Source organism: Dipodomys merriami, unplaced genomic scaffold (assembly GCF_024711535.1).
Source record: "Dipodomys merriami isolate MVZ:Mamm:240054 unplaced genomic scaffold, mDipMer1.0.p SCAF_10, whole genome shotgun sequence".
Taxonomy (NCBI): Eukaryota; Metazoa; Chordata; class Mammalia; order Rodentia; family Heteromyidae; genus Dipodomys; species Dipodomys merriami.
Genome location: NW_027202271.1, coordinates 46,135,105 through 46,152,450, shown reverse-complemented (window position 1 = coordinate 46,152,450; position 17,346 = coordinate 46,135,105). Strand labels below are relative to the sequence as shown.

Here is a 17,346-nt window from a genome sequence, read left to right as displayed (position 1 = left end):
AGGAGCTTTAGCTCCACAGACAAAGATTATGTTTTCGTGGAGCATTATGACAAGCTTTATAGCCAGGAAAGACGAGCAAGGGGAATTTAGGATTATCACAAGTGTTCTGAAGACCTTTAAACAAGGCATCTTTCATAGAGAATGGACTTGAGGGAAACAGGGTGGTCAGAGATAAGGACCTCCAAGTTGAAATCCACAGAAACAACATGCAGATCAACAAAAAGCCCAACACCTGAGTCATCTCTAGAGTGGAACCGGGTTTGATGATAATGCTTTTAATCCTGCTTCTTGGAAGATGGGGGTCAGGAGGATAATGGTTTGAAGCCAGTGTAGGCAAAAGCTAGTGAAAGAAACCCTGCCTTAAAAACAAGCTGGGCATGGTTGCTCAGGTCTGTGGTCACAGCTACTTAGAGGGTGAGGTAGGAGGATCATGTTTGAAGACTTGGCTTTTTGTAGAAGAAAGAAAAGAAGCAAACATGTTGAAAGTCTAAGGAGCATGGGCTCCATCATCAAAGAAACTGGCAAGAACTGGATCATACAAGGCTGTGCAGACCATATCAGGACATTATATTTTTATTGTAATCTGAAACAATTGGAAGAGTGACATGATCTGGTTTCTTTGGTTTCCAAGCCGAAAGGAGGAGGCTGCTTTTCCTCTCCTGGTCCTGCGCTGCCTCTTTGTTTGGTAACTTGAGCCACATTTATTTCCTTCAGTCCCCTGAAGAAGCCATTCTCCCTAAACTAGACTTACCCTAGCCTGGAATGCCCCATAATGCAACCCTCGAATCCATTACCACCTCCCACCTTTCACCTGGCAAGTCATCTTCCTTCAGAGGTCAGCATGACTGTTGTAGCTGCTGCAGCTCTACCCTGGCACCCTTCTCTAGAAAGTGTCCATGCCAAACTGCCCATCATACCAGTATGTTTCCTGATAGCACTTACCAAAGTTGGACATAGATGACAGTGTTTGTCTGTAGGGATAGGCACACATGTACATATGCATTGTATGTATATGGTATGCACACACAGGCACATATACATATACATCACACAAACATAATGTGTATGACCATTTGGTGAACGTGTTTAGACATTTGAATGTATTTGACACGTGCCCGGTGCAAGAGTTAATGTGGCTATGGTATACATTTTTCAGGTTTGTTACAAATAGTACTCTGACAGAATAGGTGCCCAGCAAATTGTCTAAGAGGAGCAATGAAGTAAAAAGCATTTCAGATAGCACAGTGTCTTGCTTTGTGTGACTCTTAAGACTGAGCTATGAGCCACCAGAAACAATTTCAGATGCAGCCTTGATCTAGCATTCGATCATATTGTATCCCTTTGTGTGAAAGTAATGTTGTTTTCAGTTTGTTTCCAATTCTTCTAATTTTTGTCAAAGAGAAAAACTTTGGTTTATTTACTGTTTTAACACTTGCAAGTCTACCTGGTTCTCGCCTATGTGTGTGTGTGTGTGTGTGTGTGTGTGTATGTGTGTGTGTCTAGAGCAATCAGAAACTTCTCAGTTCTCAACAAGTAACACTGTAGCTGAAATTTAATAACATACTTTCTTTTTATTTTACTTATTTGTGGCAAATGATACTGATTTTTCCTTTAAGGAAGTGATTCTAAACTTTCTTTGAAGATAAAACTATGTAAGTTTACTTAATAAAAATAATAACATAGTTATGATACGGTGGCAATACAGACTAAATTTAATAATTATGAGTAAAATCTTATTTGTCTCCTGTGCGAATAGAAATACAAACAGAAAATCCCACTCTGTATGTACATGTGTGTATGTGTGAGAGAGAATGTATGTATGTGTATATGTGTGCTCAACTTCTGATCTAAATGGAGTTTTAACATCCATCCTGTTAAAAGATTTGTTTATTGTTTACTGTTTATTTCAGGTAGGAATTCCAAGTACCAATACTGATAATGAAAGAGAACGTATAAATAAAAATGAAATTAGATATAATCAATGTTTTGGGGGTGTCTTTGGTGGCAACAGCAGGGTTTGAATTGGGGGCCTCACATTTGCTAGGCAGATACTCTGTCACATGATCCATACGCCTTAGTTTTTTTCTCTCTCTCTCTTTAGTCATTTTTTAAAGGGGTTTGAAGTTTTTGCCTGAGCTGGCCTTGGACAAGGATTCTCCTATTCTGTGTCATCAGTTCTTTTACTTCACCTTGGAAGTCATTACCTTGGTGACATTGTTACTTTTGTTAGCTTTATCTGCCATCATCTGAGCCAGCTGGTGATCTATGGCTCATGTGTCTTTGTGTGTTGTGTTTCCAAAGCATCAGATTCTGTTGACCTTTACATGTGGGCCACATAGTCCAAGGTCAATGCCCTTAATTCAGCAAATATTCAGTAGATATTTGTGGGCACCTGTGGTTTGTCAGACATACTATACCGATAGAGTGTGTCCATGTCTACTCATGAGTGCAGCTCATGATGACACCAGAATCATGTAAGTTAAACCAAAAGAGATGCTGTAAGAAAAAGCAATAAATATCACAGAGGAAGAAACATTTAATTCTGCTGGAGACCTTAACGAATGCCCTATTGATGATGCAGTCCCTCGGGGCCTAGAGAGGATGGCACACATTGTAGGGGAGAATGCTCAGGCTGAGATACTTTGCTGGGGGAGTGGTCCTTTGTGGATAATGTGTCAAAAGGATTTCTTCACACTTTGTGTGCAAAAAATGCTGCCCCACAACATGGTGGTATGTGAGTGCCACAGCGCAGTGGGAGGAGCCAGGAGGACTCTTCTAAGAGTTTAGACTTTCACACGACCAATGTCTTTGTTAAAACAGTAAAGTCCCTTTTCTGGGCACCAGTGCCTCACACCTGAAATCCCTACTTAGAAGGCTGAGACCTGAGGATTATGGTTCGAAGCCAGCCAAGGCAGAAAAGTCCATGAGATTCTTATCTTCAATTAACCAGCAAAAGGCCAGAAATGGAGCTGTAGCTCAAGTAGTAGAGCACCAGCCTTGAGCAAAAAAAAAAAAAAAAAAAAAAAAAAAAGGCAAGCATGTGTGCAAGATTCTGAGTTTAAGACTCAGAACAGGCACGTACACATACACACACACACACAAACACACATACACACACACATAGAGTAAAGTCTCAGCAGATATTAACGTTGACAAACCTTTTGAAAAATGACCAAATATATACTATTACATATGGTAGGGAATATGATTTCCTTCAAGACTCAAGACCATAGTCAACCACTGAAAGTCAGCATTCTTTCTAGGACCTAGTAAAGAAAGAGAGCTTCTTACTTTAAAGGATGTTTTCAATTGCACAAGGTGATCTGCTCCCAGTCCCAGATCAGAAAAAAACAACTGACAACCCAAAAGCAAGTCTCTGAACCACCTTCCCTGCTATGACTCGGTCAGCATCGAAGGATGAAAGTCTGACTCCTTTGCTAGCAGATAGATGGTGATGGTGCTGTCTGTCTGTCTGTTTGATTTCTTGTTACCTATTCATTGTTTTGAAATTAAATATACTATATATTCCTTCTAGAAAAAAGTTAGAGAAACAGAGGCAAGCACAAGGGGTAAAGAGATGGAAGGGCACATCAGCCCAGCTGGGGTAGAGAATCCTGCTGGAGTACGCACCGCTGACCTGAGCCAGCTCAGTAGTAGCTCCTAATTATTAAGTTGGTTTTGACAGCTAGCAGTGTCTCAAATGATAACGGAACAGTGGAGGTGAGGACCAAATGAGAAAGGGAAACATTCTCAAGCCAAATCCTGCCACATGCATGAGCAAGCAGGCCCAGCCTGTGTTGTGAACATCCAGCTCCTCTGCCAGCACTTGGCATGAGAGGCTCCCTTGAGCACGGGAAGCGGAGGTAGAACCTGGGCACTCAGCTGGCCTCCTGACGTGGCTCAGGCCAGAGTCCTGTGCCTTCTAGAGGAGCAGTCAGGCACTAGTCTGAACTCCCCACTAGATGGCGATGAACTCACTACCAGCCTAGCCAGAGATGATGCCTAGGTGTACAGTCCTCTACATTTACACAATATGAAAAAACTTAGAATTTCTGAATTAATTTTCTGGATGAAGACAACCAGAGAGATAATTTAACCACCAGCGGGATACTTTCTTAGCAGAATTATCTCATTTCCTTGTCTAGTACTGATTAGATTAACAGGAAGATTACTATGTCTTCAGTTTATGGGTTGACATGATTTGTAGAGCTCATACAAGGAAGAGTTCCTCCTCCCTCTGGATCATCAATGTTTTAGAATTCAACATACAGATCCTAGACCAAAATAGACATTTGGAGAGAGTTTCTTTTTTCTTTTTTTGCCAGTTCTGGGGCTTGAACTCAAGGCCCGGGCACTGTCCCTGACCTTCTTTTGAAGGCTAGCACTCTACCACTTGAGTCCCAGTGCCACTTCTGACTTTTTCTGTGTATGTGGTGCTGAGGAATCTAACCCAGGGCTTCATGCCTGCAAGGTGAGCATTCCACTACTGAACCACATTCCTTGCCCCTGGGAGAGCATTTTCTAAGTTGTTTAGTTGGATGAAAGAGGACCAGCTTCCAAATATGAGTGACTGTACTCCATGTTCATCTGTTGTATGATGCCCTAAATCACTGATAAAAAAAAAAGTCTTTGGAAAGAATTACTGTAAATTCATAGTGAAGTACAAATGGCTTACATTAGATCTTTCTGAGAGGAGGATTGGGCTCTAGATGGGGATAGAGTAAGCAAGCCCTACCAGAAGGAAAGAAGAGAGAAGCTGGGACATAGGGCAGCAGAATGAATGAAGGTTTGCTTCCAGGGTCATTGGTCCTGGGCTGTCTTTGTAATGGAACCATTTGTGAGTAAACTGGTATTTCAATTACTTCCTTATCCACATATATAGTACATATATAGTAGCCACAGTCTTTGAACAACACACACTCTAGTTCTTCAGATGCTGTGTTCTGCTCTGGAGCATCCCTGGTTCACTTTCTCTGCAGGGTCCTTGTTTCTGAGCTCTGTCCTTCAAGACTCAAGCTTTCCCTGCTGATGGGCACTGTTCTCTTTGTATTCCAGTCTTCACTCATCCAAGCTGAAACCACACGTTCCTGCTGCTTTCTCCTCAAAGTATTCCTGAAGCCCTGTCTCCTGGACTCTCCTTCCCCATCATGAATCCATGTAGGGCCCAACTGTTTGTCTTTGTTGTGCTGGGGTTTGAATTCAAGGCCCGTACTTTCTAGCCCAGTGCTCTACCACAGAAGCCACAGCCCCCAGCCCTTTTGCTTTTTAGTTAGCTTTTCAGATAGTCTCACTTATTTTGACCCTCCTCTTACCCCACCTTGAACTGATTTCCTGTCTCTACTTCTAAGTAGCTGGCGTACATGCTATAGCTGTAACTTAACTATTCGTAAACTCTTCTTCTAAAAGACCATTTATTTTAAGAGGAATATACTATCTGTATAAGTCCTTCTTCCTTAACCCACCAGTTCTAATGTACCTTAATGTTTATTGTTTATTTCTTCTCCCTTCCTCTTTCTCTCCCTCCCTTCTTCTCTTCCTTCCCTCCCTCTTTCCTTCCTTTCTGGTAATGCAGTTGAACTCAGGGTCTCATGCCTTTGCTTAGCATATTCTGTTCACCACTGGCACTCTACTACTTGAATCATAACTCTGTTTCCTCTATTTTTATATAACCATTTTTGTGTATCAAAATATATTAAAAATCTACAAAAATAAGATCATATGTAACTTAGCCTTTTCCCATTTCTTGTTGTTATTATAAAGGTGATGTACAGAAGGGTTACAGTTACATAAGTCAAGTAAAAAGTACATTTCCTTTTGGATAGTAACAGCATTTACACTTAATACATCATATGTAAATTTTATTTCATTCTTTTTAATGGATTTATTGTTCTGGAGTATGGCTACATGGTAATTTATTTGAACAGTTCTGTTGATCAGCAAGTGGGTTATTTCCTACTACTGTATTATTAAACACAGTGATAAACATCTTTTTTGTTGTTGTTGTTGGTTATGGAGCTTGAACTCTGGGCCTGGGTGCTGTCCCTCAGCTCTTCAGCTCAAGGCTAGCGTTCTACCACTTGAGCCACAGCACCACTTTCGGTTTTCTGGTGGTTTATTGGAGATAAGAGTTTCATGGACTTTCTTGCCCTGGCTGGCTTTGAACAGCAATCCTCAGATCTCAGCCTCCTGAGTACAGGATTACAGGTGTAAGCCACCGGTGCTCGGCTCAAACATCTTTTTATTTAGACCTCTGTGTCTGTTTCCTGACATTGCTCTCAGCTAAAATACTTTAAGAAAATGCCTGGGTCAAGACGTGTGCAGTATTTGGAGTATTGATTAGTGTTGCAGATCCTGTGTTAACTTACACAACCATCTGTAGACTTGTTCTGTGTTCAAATCCCAGTCTAAGTAGCACTTTCTCCAGGAGACCTGGCTGCCAGCTCTTACTGGTGTGGAGCATCCTCTTTCCCCCCACAGATACTTGCTATAGAATCTGTGTCTTCCCACTGGGCTCTGACCTCTTTATTTTTTCTATACATTTTTTCCTGATTCATAAGTTACATGTGTTTGCTCTAACAGTCCACATCCTAGGAATATCAGCCCTAAGGAAATGCCTGTTTGATGGTTCTTGCCTTGTCTGCTGTGTGGCACCTTGCATCAGCATCCATTGCTCACACACACATTCATCACACCCCAGCCTGGACTCCCAGAGAGCAAGGGGCATGGCTTTTCAGCTTTGTGGCCCACTGCCTTCTTTGGTACTGGCAAATGGTCTATCACCAGTGTTTGTCACCTGAATGAAGAGAGAAGTTAGGCTCTCCTCAGAAACAAGCACTTGTAATCAATACTGGTGGGAGCTAGGGCTTGAGAGCTTTTCTGCTTAGCTTCCTTCCTAAGAGATGGCTTGCATAGTCTCTCCCCCATCCCAGGCCCTCCACAGAAACTAAGGCTGATGAGCAGGGACCTCTTCTAGATGATTTGGTTTCATAGCTGTTAGGAGCTATTTAGTGCCTCTAACAAAGCAAATACAGGAGCCTGGGAAGCATTATTAGCTAAGAGAGATTGGTTTGCTGATGTGATTTGTTGCTAGGTATGTTTATTATCCACCTGCTCTGGGCTCCTGAAGTCAATATCCTTTGCATTTGCTGAGCCAGGCAATCTGGTAAAAGCAGAGGTAAAATCAGTCCTGTTCACATGCCTGGATCTAATAGCAGCAACAGTAATAGCTACAGTCTAGTGAGTACCTATCATGTTTGGGATGTTTTACATGCCATTTAACCTCATAAAAACTCTGGGAGGAAAATGCTAGTTTCCTGTAGGGTCCAGATGAAATTGAACTCCAGGGAGATCAACTTCTCAAGATCACACAGCTGCTCAGTGGTGGTGCCTAGCTGTGAAGCTATATCCTGCTGGATACATGTGATCATTATTAAAGATTTCCTTCTTTGTTGCCTAGAACCCCAACTAGATCATCTGAAGGAAAAGTTTGGGCTTCCTTCTCGTCTTCAGTGAAATATGGTTGAAGTCCTTAAGCAAATATCTCCTGTTTGTGAACTTTAATCTCCTCTTCTAAATTCATAGCCTCTTGGGAAAGAAAGGAATCAGGGTTGTGCTCTTCTGGGGAGGAGCAAGAAGAGACAGATGACTTTTCAATCATTCTTACTTCCCGTTGCAATACAATGATTTCCATATTTCACAGAGGAAGTTAAAGGTCTGGTGTTGTTCTGAATCTATATGGATACCAAGCTAGAATTTAATAGAAGTCAACATCAAAGGTATATTAGAAATTAAAATGAGAAACATGGGGTAATTTAGTCCATGGACCCAAGAAGGACATGCACAACACAACTGCCCAGAGCTAACCTATCTAAGAGGCTAAAGCAATGTTGTAGGTTCCATGATTATTGTTGTTGTTATATTCACCCTATTCAAACATTTGTCATTTTATTTACTACCCACAGAAAAGGTGATAGAGGTTCATAATTACCATTTTAATCTACACATGGTTGTACAAGAAGGTTACATTTTAATATGTCCATTCATGTTTACATCTTGATCAGTCACCTGTTTCATGTGTGTGTTGCATTTTCTAGATCCATTTATCTATTGTAGGCATCTGTTTCTATAACTTGGCTATTGAATCACCCAATTTTTCCTCTTAGGAAATTCTTTGTCTATTATCTTGTATTGCCTAACATAGTAAAAGAATTGTCTTCAGGAAGACATGATAATGCAGATGAGTAAAGATTATCGCAACTTCATAATCATTTCAGGTCAGCTTTTTTACTACATGACTTGGATACCTGTAAGGAAAAATTTCTGTTTTCAGATCATCTGAGTTTCAGAATTGCAAATAATGAGTTGTCAATCTGCAATTTTCTGTGTTCTTGTCCTGGCAAATATTTAACTGTAGGCTATCAAAAATATGTGTCTGAGAGAGGACTTTCCTGCTCTTTATTGAAAGCCAGATAAATTTTGTTTCCATGGAGGGCCCTGCTTTCTTATATTTAGGGGCTGCTTGACATCATTTCTAAGTGAAACTCTTCAGTAGCTTGCTCGAAGCATGACAATCTCTGGAGTTGGGACATTCTCTCAGTTTCTAACCTTCACGCCAGCAAATTCCTTCTACCACCTCTCTCTCCTTTCCTAAGTGGATGTGGACTGCATCTTATCTCCATTATTGTCTCTGTGGGGATTCTCACAGCTCCTACCATTCAGCAGGCTTCCTTCCTGGACCCTGCACACTCCATAAGCTTTTTTTCTTAGTTTTGAGAGCATTCACCATGGAAACTATTTGGCTCATCTCATCCATTCTCAGGTGGTCACAGGCTAGTCCCACGCTGTGCCACATTGAACCACACAATCTGGCTCACAGGTTTGCTTTTCGAGTCTTCCTTGTGTATTTGATATGTAGGATGATCAATCATTTCTGCTTAGGGTGTGTTTCCCCCACACATGTGGTGACCAAGGTGCTGTCTCTCATTCTGCTTAGTGTGAGACATACTCACTTTCCACACCCAGGATGAGGTTTCACTTGGAGATTAGGGCAAGCCATAGCCAGATGGTTTTACCCACTCTTGTTCCTGCTCCATCTTAGGCTCTTGGTTAGCATCTCCGGTTTGTAGAGCACATCAGGCTGTGAATGTCCTCAGGGACTATTTATGCTGCAGTCTGTCCACTGCTGCTGGCTGCAGTTTGACAGTCACCTCACCTTCTCCCTAGGCCTGATTCATCAGAGTGTAGTATTTACGCTGTATGGTTCTTACTTGGGCCAAGTCTTCAATCAGCCCTGTGACTTAAGTTGCCTAGGAAACAATCTCTACTGAGACCTCAAGATTTACAACCTGTTCCCAGGCTGCAAGCTTTTCTCTGGAATTCTTGCTGACACAGTTTACTCCCATAAACTCTTAACCCCATGGGGGATGTACATCTTTGCACTTCTCTGCACAGATCACCTTCCTGAATATAAGGTCTAAAAGAGGGGTTCTAAAAGAGGGGTTCAGGGGCTTGCAGACTTCTAAAAATTGCACGCACTCTTTTGTGTAGGTGTATGTGGGGGCATCTTTAGGAGGAGAGGCTTGTGTGAATTCAGACTAATATTCTGAAGCAGCACAGCCCTTGAATCTCAGAAAGAACAATATTGGCATTTGTCCCATTCATTTACAACAAGGACACAGTAAGAAAATAGATATAAATTAATTGTCCAGTACCATGTCCATGGGCAATCTGCAGATGTTAGCTATTGTCATTTGCCTGATTCTGTGAGCCTCATAAGATTATGATGGCAGGATTGCCCTTTCATACTGAGAATTAAATAGCCGATACCTAATCTGCAGTTATTAACAGCATTTTTGGCCACTTAGACTATAGCATGATTCTTCCCAATATACCTCATATGATCATCATGGCAAACTTGTTAGTGAATGAAGGAACAAGTGTTACTCTCCCCTTTTCTAGGCAAGGAATCTGTGGCTCAAGAGAGACCAAGACCATCAAGACCATGTAACTATCAGAAAAAAGGATCCTACTTTTAGTCTGGTGGACAGACTGCTCCCAAGGTGAGCAGTTACCCTGCGGACTGTCATGAGAGACACTGCTTTCCTTTTTCTGTCAGTGGCACTTTACTGATGTGAGGACAGGGCAAGCGTTGAGGACTCATTACTACTGGGCAGGGAAGGCACAATCGCCATTGACTGCAGTGGCACAGGTGCCACGCCATCTCACCTGTAAGGAGATTCGGGAACCAGTCTGCAGTGGAGGAAGGGATGATGGAGTGGGCTAGTACTTCCACAGCCAGCCTTCCTTTTCTGTACACTCTCTCATCAGAAGAGAGCCATTGCTTTGAAGTACAGTAGGTTATAGCCACCTTGGAGGATCAGGGTGGACTTCTGAGAACAAGCGATACCAAGTTTGATCTAGACATAGACCAGGCAAAGAAGTGAGCAGCATGAGCACATTGCACCTGGGCACAGTGGCTCATACTTGTAACCTTACCTCTGTGGGAGGCATAGGAAGGGGGATCGTGGACTAAGGCTGACCCTCCAAAAAGCACAAGACCCTATCTGAAAAATGATTCAAGTTAAAAGGGTTGGAGGCATAGTTCAAGTAGTAAAGTATCTAGCAATGTGAGGCTTGAGTTCAGTTTTTCATACTGCCAAAAAAGGAAGGAAGGAAGGAAGGAAGGAAGGAAGGAAGGAAGGAAGGAAGGAAGGAAGGAAGGGAGGAAGGAAGGGAGGAAGGAAGGGAGGGAGGGAGGGAGGGAGGGAGGGAGGAAGGAAGGAAGGAAGGAAGGAAGGAAGGAAGGGAGAGAGGGAGGGAGGGAGGAAGGGAGGGAGGGAGGGAGGGAGGGAGGGAGGGAGGAAAAGGAAGAGCATTGCATATCGAGAGACCAGCAAGTGCTAATACCTAAAGAACTCAGGGTTCAGGTGCCTAGTGACCAAGGGAATGATCACAAACTTGAGATCAAAGGGAATTTTCTTTAATCTTTGAAAAGAGAGACAGATTTGTAAAAGAAAAGGAAGAGAACAGACTAGAAAGATAACAGAATTTGTTGGCAAACTTTCAAATTATGCATCCATTTAATTCTCAGGGAGTCTCACAACATGGGAATGTGTCTTCCATGCTAAATGAGGATGGATGTATATTAAATTGACAGTAGACCAATATGCTAGTTTGTAAAGTGAATCTGCAAAGAATAATTACTTACAACTCATTGTGGAAAATATCAAATAATTTTTGTCTTAAGGTGGTAGATTTTTTTAATTGTATGTGGGGGATGGTGGTTCTGGGACTTGACTTCAGGACCTAGGTACTATCCTTTAGCTTTTTTACTCAATGCTGGTGGTCTACCAGTTGAGCCATACCTCCACTTCTGGCTTTTTCAACATAAGAATCTCACGGACTTTGATGCCCAAGCTAGTTTTGAACCTTGATCTTCAAGTCTCATCCTCCTGAATAGATAGGATTACAGGCATGATCCACTAATGCCTGCAAGGTGATAGATTTTAAAGCTGCTTTTTATGCATCATTTTGTGTTAGTTGTCAGGATGCTGACATTCCAGGAGTCCTCCAGCCTTTTTAGTTCCAATTCGTTAATTCCTTAGTTCATTTCACGCTTGCCTGTTGCAGGCGCTGGGCTTGAGCAAGTGTGAGTTACATCTGTGTGTGAACAATTCACTCTCAGAGCTCAGGTCTGCCTCTCCAGACACCCCTCAGCTAGGCCCCCACACAGGTACCCCTAGTCAGTGTTGCCCTATTGTCCAGGGGAGGAAAAGGCAATGCCAGGCTCCTTCTAGAATCTTGAAAGGAACTTAAGTAACCAGAGAGGTGACCGGGGAAATAACTGGATGTCAGATAGAAGTTGTCCATTTGACCCTGCTTATTACTGCTTGGTGTCTGGTGCTTCAGGACAATTGCCTGGTCTCCTCTAGGCTTTCGACAGGGATCAAAGACTTTGTTTGTTCTCTGTGTGTTTTTAAGCAGTACTGTTGGAAATCTTTCTGTTCTTGCAGGTCAATGAGAAAAAAAGCAGCATGCTGCCATTCGACCAGGCATCAATGAGCAACCTTTACCAGCAGCTCTCTTATCTTCCTGCTGTTGCTCTGTGTGTGTGTGGTGTGTTTGATGTGTTTCTTCTGAAGTCTGTCTCAGGACACAGGGACACGTAAAGATTGTGTTTAAGATATGACGTCTGATACTCTCTTTAAGGTGCCCCAGTACATTTTATAGCAAGTATGAGGAAATAGAAAATAATAAAGGAATGGTTAAATACATGAGGTTCATTTACTATTTCTTTTACCTTGTTTGTTTAAATAAATCCTAAGGAAAAAAATGTTCTAACTGGGCATAATGGGTTATGGCTGTAATGGGAGATGGAGGCAGGAAAATCTCAACTTTGGGGCCAGCTTGAGCAAAGTTAGCAAGACCCTGTCTTTAAAACAAAACACAAAAGGGCTGGAATCATGGCTCAAGTGGCAGAGTGCTTGCCTAACAAGTGCAATGTCCTCTATTCAGTCCTCAAAGAACATACACACACACACACACACACACACACACACACACACACACACACACACACACACACACACACACACACACACACACACTTGGAAAGCTGATATGAACAAAACACCAGCAATATGTGTAAAAAGCCTTGTGTGCTCATAATGCACTCATCTCTGTGGGGAGAACCAGCCCTAGATCCCATTGCCTGGCTAGGCCCTACATGTACTTTGTCAGCAGCTGTGGACATTGGCTTCTCCACCACTCTCTGCCCTGTTGTTTCTATAAGGTTCAGCCTAAAAGAGACGGCCACATGTTTCAGGCAGAAAAGTTTGTTGGAGGGAGAGCATACCGATGGCCTGCACACTATGGAGGCATGCAGAGGGTACAAGTGATGCAGGGGAAGGGAAAGGGAAGGGAAAGGAAGAAAGGGGCAAGGGAAAGGCTGAGAGGGAGCCAGGGGCAAAACAAGAGGCAGAACTAATGATGGAGACTGATATATAGGGAGAGGGTGGGAAGGAGTGTGGCCATAGGGAAAACCTCAGAGCCCGGGGGGGCCCCCACTCCCCCCAGGTGCACCAGTTACCTGGGTTACATATGCTTGCTTCTAGGGTAAGGGCCACTTGAGCACCATGGAAGAACAATGGGGAAGGGGATGTTTTTCATAGACTGACCTAACAATTTCAAGCCCTAAAATCATGTTATTTCAACATCATGGCTCCTCTTGCCATGAACATCTCTGTGTATACACAGAAGTTAGTTGATGAGCAACTTGTACAATGGCTGAGTGCTGTTCTAGATGCTGAGGGTCCAGTGGTGAGTTTCTGCTTGGGGACACTGGTGACGAGAACTTTAAAGGTATCAATGAGAAAGACCAGAAAGTCACACGGATGATATAGGCACGAGAGCCACATTAGGTGGGGGTGACTGCCGAAGAACCTTCTAAGGAGACTGTTGGAACAGGGTCAGAAAAGATGAGTCTGCACATGACATTAAAGAGCAACAGCCTTCCAAACCCGGCACTGCAGTGACCAGAAGCAATCTTAGCAAGGTGTACACCCAGAAGGTAAACACTCGCCAGCTGGAGGTGGTCCTTTGAGCTCCATGTTTGGTGACTTTCCATGTTTTCTTTACTTCCTGTTTTCTAACCCCTTTAAAATCGATTTCCGCAGAGATCAGCTGGTCGCCCTGGGTTCCATTTCCGCTTGGTTGTCTTTGCAGCTCCTTGCTGAGCTCCCACAGATGTGTTGCACTGACTTTACACTGGGGTGTCTTCTGCGGAAGCCAGCCTCGCAGCAAGGGCAGATTTGCATGGATTAGCATAGAGCTCCCAACCAAGCCATGTTTTCATTGCTCTGGAAATGAATCATAAGTCTGAAGTCAGCTGTCAGCCCCGGAAAAGCCACATCCAGATCTTTATAGGTCAAGCCAGAGATGTTTGGTTCTGAAAGGAACCTTAGAAATGGAGTCATGAAGTATTGTGTTTGACCTATCTCATGGTTGAATTTAAAACATGTTATTCCTGTGTGAGGAGAGAATGAGGGAATACAAATTCGGGCTGGTTTGAAAAATATGCAAGTGCTTTGAATAAGAAATTCTATTTTCCATTTTAAGAAAATAGTTGTAGGTATGTACAAATATTCTGTCTTGAAAAACTTTAATCCTGGCTCTTTTTTGTTGGTGGTGGTGGTGATTGTGGGGCTTGAATTCAGGACTTGGGTGCTGTCCCTGAGCTTTTTTGCTCAAGCTAGCACTCTACCACTTTGAGCCACAGCTCCACTTCTGGCTTCTGGTGGTTAATTGGAAATAAGAGTCTCATGGACTTTTTTTTTTACCTGGGCTTGCTTCAAACCAAGATCCTCAGATGTTAGCTTCCTGTGTAGCTAGGATTACAGGCATGAGCCACCAGTGCCTGGCTTCATCTAGTCTTGATAAGAGTTCAGTGGGAAGTGATTTAATGTTGAACGATAGAAAATTGATGCAATGAATTCTGGTATACCGCTGGAAGAATATAACATAAACATTTAAAATTATACTGTAGAAGAGTAGATTTCATGGCATGAAATGCTACTTAGTTATATTTTATTTCAAGAATACATTTGGCTGCAACTAATAAGAATTATTTATAGTGACTAAAATAAGTAAAGATCTTCTGTTTTCACATAACAAGATAGATATAGGCTTCTGGGATCAGTTCAGTTGATTCATTTGTACCAAAATAAAAATTTCTGCCTTTCTTGTGAATGATATGATTTGTAAGAATTAAGTAACATGACAGGAATACTCCAAAATTTTATTTCTGAATGACTCCTTTTCTTATTTTACATGTTTTACACAATCAAGTAAAAATGACTCTGTAATTCCCTGTTGGCTACTTTAAAAATCCTGAAGCTGTAGGTAATGGGATTATAGGATTGTTCCCCCCCCTTTTTTTTACAATGACAGTATTTTGTATAATGAGCAGCTATCCATTTAATACAAAATTATAACCCCTGCTTTCACTGTATTTGATGTTGGTATAATTTGTGGAGGGGAAGGGAAAAAAACAAATTGTCTAAATAGGGATACGAGTGGACCCATTGCAACAATGAGATGTACAAGTTGTTATGTTAGATGCAGAATTCTGCCAGGCCCCTGGCGTCCCAGGTCCCAGGACAGGAATATCCTGTATACACTTTTTAAAAGTGCCATCGCTCTAGGATTGTCATCAAGTTGAACATGGGCTTTTGACTTTTCTAGCCTCCTTCAGCACTATGTGTGGTGTTCCCCAACAGGTGATAGCTAGGAAGTTTTTTCTTCCATTCTGATTTTTGATACATACACTCCTACATATCGATTGCAGATCAGTCAGTCACTCGCTAATCTGTTATGAAGCAAACATTTACTGTCAGCACTGTGTCATTGGGGATACAAAGGTAAACAGGAGAGAATCGACAGAGTCCTTGACTTAAAGCATCTGCATAGACTCTGGAAGGAGACCAGTAAACAGTTAACGGGAGAGATGGGTGCCGTGATTTACCACTCGCAGTATGCCAATGATGATGAGATGCAGAAGGCATTTTCAAGGTAATCAAACTCCTAAAGCATTATGTCATGGGGCCATTCGTTCTTTCTGAAATAGTCTTCTGAGCCTTTTATCACCAGAACCTTGGCTGCCATGACTGATGGAAGATGTTGACCACCTACAGGTATCTGTCCGCTTAACTCCCTAGGAGTCCTGCTATTCCGTGCCTCAGCACTAATAGCTTCAGGAATCTCAATTACCTGAGCCCATTTTTGTTTAATAGGAGGAAATCACAAACATATAACCCAAGCTCTCCTAATTGCCTTCTTATTATGAGATTACTCTCGCTCTTCTTCAAGCTTAGGAGTATCTAGAAATATCACTGACAGACTTTATAGATTCTATGAACTACCCGTAATTATTGAATATACTTTCTACATAATTTGCCTTCCTGTCAACTAAAGTCCCATTTCATGTCTAACCACCCTTGGTTTTGAGGGAACATACTGACATTTTGTTGATGTAGTATGATTATTTCTTTATGTTTCCATTGATTGATGAGGATCTTAATTCTCTTAAGATTAATGGGTATGGGCTGGGAAGGTGACTCAGTGATAGAGTGCTTGCCTTGTATGCATGAAGTCCTGGGTTCGATTACTCAGCACCACATAAGCAGAAAAAGCTGGAAGTGGTGCTGTGGCTCAAGTGGTAGAGTACTCGCAGTGAGCTGAAGAGCTGAGGGATAACGCCCAGGCCCAGAGTTCAGGTCCCACGACCAACAGAAAAAAAGAAAGAAAGAAAAAAAAAGATTAATGGGTACAATTGATATCCAGTCAATTAGTTTTGGTTTAGTCCAGAAGAGAATAATAAATTTAGTCATGACCCTATTATTCTTAGCTTTCCTCCCTACTACCATCATACCTTGACTCTCTCATCTAGACATCTCTTCACAAAAATTGGGGCCTTATGAACACAGATCTGATTCTATAGGGCCAGCTTGACTAGCATTCTCCATAATTTGTGTGTGGGGCGGGGAGTTGGGGGTTGTGGATGCATGCATGTGTGCCAATTTAGGGCCTCACGCTCTGTTGGCTTTTTCAATACTCTACCACTTGAGCCATATCTCCACCTCTAGTTTTGGTTTGGTTTGGTTTTTTGCTGGTTAATTGGAGATAAGTTTCATGGGCTTTTATGCCCAGACTGACTTTGAACAACAATCCCTAGATCTTAGCTTCCAGAGTAGTATAACATTTTTCTGAATTGCTATTACTTTCTTCTTATTTGATCTCATAGTACAGTCTGGAATATAGAAGGAACACTTTATTTGGCCCTTTAAGGTGGGATTTGGGATACTTCTAGTTAGAAGTCACTTCAGGAAGAAATTTGAAAAGGACATAGTGTTGAGGGGGTCCAGCTCAAAGATGGAACTGAAGATGTTTTTCAAACAAAGGGGAATAATTTCATCCTTTCCCAAGACAGATTTGAGTGCCATGGGGTATGAATGGTTTTTGCTTTTTTTTTTTTTTTCCTCCTGGAAAAGAGATATTCCTGAAAAGAGAGTTAAGAAAGCTTATGTTTTGTTTTGTTTTTTGGGGGGGTGGGGTGGGTGGGGGGGTCCAGTCGTGGGGCCTGTACTCTGGGCCTGGGCGTTGTCCCTCAGCTCTTCAGCTCAAGGCTAGCACTCTACCACTTGAGCCAGAGCACCACTTCTGGCTTTTTTCTTTTTGCTTATGTTGTGCTGAGGAATCGAACCCAGGTCCTCAGGCATGCAAGGCATGAGCTCTACCACTGAGCCACCTTCCCAGCCCAAGCTTACATTTTTGTATTTCCCAAACTTTCAT

The 17,346-nt window shown here is 42.3% G+C and overlaps 1 protein-coding gene across 12 annotated transcripts in view; it reads left to right on the top strand.

Annotated features, from left to right (window-relative positions):
* Nucleotides 1–17,346, top strand: part of Tmcc3 (transmembrane and coiled-coil domain family 3) — a 297,502-nt gene that overhangs the window by 118,331 nt on the left and 161,825 nt on the right. For 3 of the 12 annotated variants that reach the window (XM_069990155.1, XM_069990151.1, XM_069990148.1), the window contains exon 2: nucleotides 9,958–10,058. The exons of the other annotated variants lie outside the window; for them this stretch is intronic. The gene's annotated coding sequence lies outside the window, so the exon portion shown is untranslated. The remainder of the gene's footprint in view (nucleotides 1–9,957; nucleotides 10,059–17,346) is intronic. 12 annotated transcript variants of the gene reach the window in all.